This window comes from Chanos chanos, chromosome 8 (genome assembly GCF_902362185.1).
Source record: "Chanos chanos chromosome 8, fChaCha1.1, whole genome shotgun sequence".
In the NCBI taxonomy this organism is placed as follows: domain Eukaryota; kingdom Metazoa; phylum Chordata; class Actinopteri; order Gonorynchiformes; family Chanidae; genus Chanos; species Chanos chanos.
In genome coordinates this window covers 47,858,755-47,863,754 of record NC_044502.1, presented here as the reverse complement: position 1 = coordinate 47,863,754, position 5,000 = coordinate 47,858,755, and the positions used below count along the sequence as shown (strand labels likewise).

The 5,000-nt window shown below is 43.3% G+C and overlaps 1 protein-coding gene across 1 annotated transcript in view; it reads left to right on the top strand.

Moving 5' to 3' along the window:
* The window catches only part of chn2 (chimerin 2), a 40,856-nt gene that overhangs the window by 12,355 nt on the left and 23,501 nt on the right, over positions 1–5,000 (top strand). The gene's annotated exons all lie outside the window — the stretch shown is intronic.

Genomic DNA, 5,000 nt, shown 5'->3' with positions numbered 1-5,000 from the left:
AAAAACCTTGAGAGGAAGCAAGACTGAGGAAAGACCGAAAAAGACTGAGAAAAGACCGAGAAAAGACTGAGAAAAGACTGAGAAAAGGGAGCCCAGCGGTGGAGAGAAAATGAAGTACCACATATCAGGTTTAAAACGTTTAGTGTTTGATTTTTAACTCTTTTCTTTTGTTGCTGGATTAAGACTGAGATAATATGATGTAATGGAGACAGACTCTAGCGTGAGGAAGGTCTTCAGGCCTTTTTAAAAGTTCATGTTTTCTGACTGAAACACTCCCCTGTTGCCCAGAGAAGAGATTTACAGCTCAGAGTACTAAAGATGTCCACTAATGAAGATCAGCTTCCAACTGGCAGCGCTGGGACCAGATGGATGCATCTGTCTGTGTTTCCCCTGTGTTTGGTTTGATTAGTTTAAGGGAAAATGTCTTGTCTTTGAGTGAACTCTCCAGACTAGCTCATAGTCCAGATTAATGATTTTGCTTTGGCTTGTTTTTGGAAAATCCGATTTCTTTTTGTGCATGTGCCAAATTCTCTCCCATTTTTTTTTTTGAGTGTGAAAAAGTGCAGCCGTTTTGTCTGTTCGATCTGAGAAACGAAGGACACACACTGGCAGCCTGCAGTGTGGTTCATATGAGGAAAACGACACGACATGGCAGCTTTGTCAGTGACTGTGAACTCAGAGTGATGAACAAACAGAACAGAAGTCTTTTAAGAATCCTCCCAAACAACATACAGTCAACCCTCCGTATCCACGGGTTAAACCAACCGTGGATCGAAAATATTCTGGGGAAAAAAAGTCCAGAAAGTTCCAAAAAGCAAAACTTGAATTTGCCACGCACCGAGCACTACGTTGACTCCACGTGAATGAAGTGATGAAGTGAAGTCATCTCACAGACCCTGCTGTAGCCTCCAGTCATCCCACAGACCCTGCTGTAGCCTCCAGTCATCTCACAGACCCTCTGTCTCTCTCCAGTCATCTCACAGACCCTCTGTCTCTCTCCAGTCATCTCACAGACCCTCAGTCTCTCTCCAGTCATCTCACAGACCCTCAGTCTCTCTCCAGTCATCTCACAGACCCTCTGTCTCTCTCCAGTCATCTCACAGACCCTCAGTCTCTCTCCAGTCATCTCACAGACCCTCTGTCTCTCTCCAGTCATCTCACAGACCCTCAGTCTCTCTCCAGTCATCTCACAGACCCTCAGTCTCCAGTCATCTCACAGACCCTCTGTCTCTCTCCAGTCATCTCACAGACCCTCAGTCTCTCTCCAGTCACCTCACAGACCCTCAGTCTCTCTCCAGTCATCTCACAGACCCTCAGTCTCTCTCCAGTCACCTCACAGACCCTCAGTCTCTCTCCAGTCACCTCACAGACCCTCTGTCTCTCTCCAGTCATCTCACAGACCCTCAGTCTCTCTCCAGTCACCTCACAGACCCTCTGTCTCTCTCCAGTCATCTCACAGATCCTCTGTCTCTCTCCAGTCATCTCACAGATCCTCTGTCTCTCTCCAGTCATCTCACAGATCCTCTGTCTCTCTCCAGCACTCGCTGTCTGAGCATTGTTCGCCTCGCATCTCGTTTGTTCTCTACTTGTGTTTTAAAACATTTAGATTTTCTCTATTTATAAGTATATTTTCTATATCTACTTGTATTTTAAATATTCTGTGTATGTCTCTTTCAGGTCATTAAATGAAAGCAATCTGTAAGTGTTGAAAGAAAGAAAATGTTACGTTGTTGTCAGGGTTCGAATTATGGGGGGCATTGGGAGGGTCTGACCCCCCCCCAAAAGAGGTAAAAACAACAGTTCAGAGGCGTCGAAATGTTTATATATCCTACATTATATCGCCCTGGAGAAGAAGTTGCCCCCCCCCCGGCATTATATAATTCACACAGTACAGGACAGGTTTTTGCTGACGTGTACTGTGCAGTTGGGCCTACGATGGGTGCGTCTGTACTGAACATGTACAGACTTTGTTTTTCTCGTCATTATTCCCTAAATAGTACAGTATAACAACTATTTACATTCTATTTACACTGTATTTGGTATCATAAGTGATCTAGAGATGATTTAAAGTATATGAGAGGATGTGTGTAGGTTATGTGCAAATACTTCGCCATTTTATATAAGGGACTTGAGCATCCATGGATTTTGGTATCCACGGGAAGTCCTGGAACCAGTCCCCTGCGGATACCGAAGGCTGACTGTATACACTCTTTATGAGTTAGCCTAACCCTAACCCTAACCCTGTCCAGTGACTACAGTCAGTGAAGAGAAACGCTACTGTCTCTTTCTTCACTCCTACATGCCTACAGTGAGAGTGTCAAATATTAGACATCAATAGAATGTGTGTGTGTTTATGTGTGTGTGTGTGTGTGTAATATTATTCAAATGCCTTTGCTGGACCAGACAAGAGAGACAATACACCATGACCACAGCGACTGATAATTGAGAAAAACCATGTCTTTGTACGGACTGATTGGGCTCAGCCTGAGAGCGGTCAGCACAAACAGACCTGGCCATAGAGGTAAACACTCACAGACACACCTGGCCATAGAGGTAAACACTCACAGACACACCTGGCCATAGAGATAAACACTCACAGACACACCTGGCCATAGAGGTAAACACTCACAGACACACCTGGCCATAGAGATAAACACTCACAGACACACCTGGCCATAGAGATAAACACTCACAGACAGACCTGGCCATAGAGATAAACACTCACAGACACACCTGGCCATAGAGATAAACACTCACAGACAGACCTGGCCATAGAGATAAACACCCACAGACACACCTGGCCATAGAGATAAACACTCACAGACACACCTGGCCATAGAGGTAAACACCCACAGACAGACCTGGCCATAGAGATAAACACTCACAGACACACCTGGCCATAGAGATAAACACTCACAGACACACCTGGCCATAGAGGTAAACACTCACAGACACACCTGGCCATAGAGATAAACACTCACAGACAGACCTGGCCATAGAGATAAACACTCACAGACACACCTGGCCATAGAGATAAACACTCACAGACACACCTGGCCATAGAGATAAACACTCACAGACACACCTGGCCATAGAGGTAAACACTCACAGACAGACCTGGCCATAGAGATAAACACTCACAGACACACCTGGCCATAGAATTAAACATTTACAGACACACCTGGCCATAGAGATAAATACAGACAGACATGGCCATAGAGATAAATACACACAAACACACACATAGACCTGGCCATAGAAGTAAATACACACAGTCTGACCTGGCCATAGTTGCTGTGTCCGACATCAGCTGTGTGAATCATTTGGCACAGCTGAGTCTATTTTTGCTAATGAAATCTGATTAGTGATGCACTGTCCAACTTTGTAAGGTTCAGTCAATTCAAAGCCCCATAGGACTGCAAACATGTGCTGTGATTAGCCAAAGTGTAGTTCAGAACTTGAAATTAAATTGAAATTAAATTCTTAAATTGAAATTCTTCGACTGTACAGTTTACCTGTTATTTATCAACCAAAGTTACCCTTTGATTTTTATTATTGAGTCTATATTGATTAAACATGGATTCATTTTCAAGCTCCCAGTCCTGCTCCTCTCTGTTTCAGTTCATTTGGTGTAATGTTTTATCTGCTCCATTTTGGAGTTGTAACGAGCATAAATAGCATGTAGCAGGAAAACGCAGAAGCAGAGTGTGGAGTGGACTGAAACGGTAACACTTCATTCTTTTAAAATGTGCGCCACTTTTCGCTCCCCTGCCTTCATAGAGATAGAAACAGACCGGTGTCTCTTTCTTTCCGTTCGGCAATGTTTGTGCATTAAATATTCGATTCAGTTATATTAAATTAACCACATTCGTTTAAATGAAACTAAACGGAGCAGTAATTCTCTGAACGAGGATCCAAAGGAACCAGGAGTTACAGCATTAGCATTACTCTTTACATAAACCCCATTTACTGCAGATGCAGATGAATAATGTGAATAACCATTTCTTTAAACTCCGCACGCTCTAATGCTCTGTGCCACCTCCATGTCCCCAAGTCCAGCTCTGTGTGTGGGTGGTAGGGATGTGACGATTCACCGGTACGGATCGGAAACCGGTTTTAACGTTAAAGATGTGACTATCGATACGCGAACACCCAGATCGGTCTAAATGTACCATGAACCGGTCGATGGTCCGACTCTAAAGTTACGAAGCTTTGCTGCTAATTCTACTTTAATATTTAGCTGCTGCTGAAGACTCACTGATCTAACCTTCCAAATCATGTTACTTTCAAAATAATAATGACCGCCTTTCGTTCGCTAACAAATCTGCACAGCGTTTGGCGTTGACTTTTTACTTTTTACGAGAGTAACGTTAGCCTTGTTTGCCAGGTAAAAACAAGAACAACACGTCCGACACCGCTGACACGCTTCACAGAGCACCATCGAATCTAAAATCTAAAGTTTGGAAGACATTTGGGTTTTCTAAGAAGGAAGGCAAATTGGACAAAAGTCTGGCCATTTGCAAGGCCTTTCGAACAGCGATTAAGTACAGTGGTGGCACGACAAATCTTACCACTCATCTGGTGAGACGGCATTGTGAAACCTATGCAGGCGACAAGGGATCCATGGATGCTAGTGCAGCTAGCACAAGCAATAGCACGCAATACAAAAGGACATCACTTTGTCCAGTCACAACTTAGCTACAACTCGGCGAGATCTAAGGTACGGCATCTATAGCCCATTTTATCGCCAAGGATTTAAAATGTGTGTTCATACAGTAAGTCTTTTTTGTCTGTGTCTGTTGGAAAAGTAATAAACACAGTGACATGTAATTCTGAAGTGATTTGTCTTCCATTTTTTCCCGTGCTATAAAGTAACGGGATTCCTTGGTCTTTTATGAAATATGTCTATTTGAAGGTAAGTAATGCCACTTTTATAGAATTGGCATATTTTAATTTATTATCGAAAAGGAATGTCTACATTAAAAAATGTTAAGAACTGT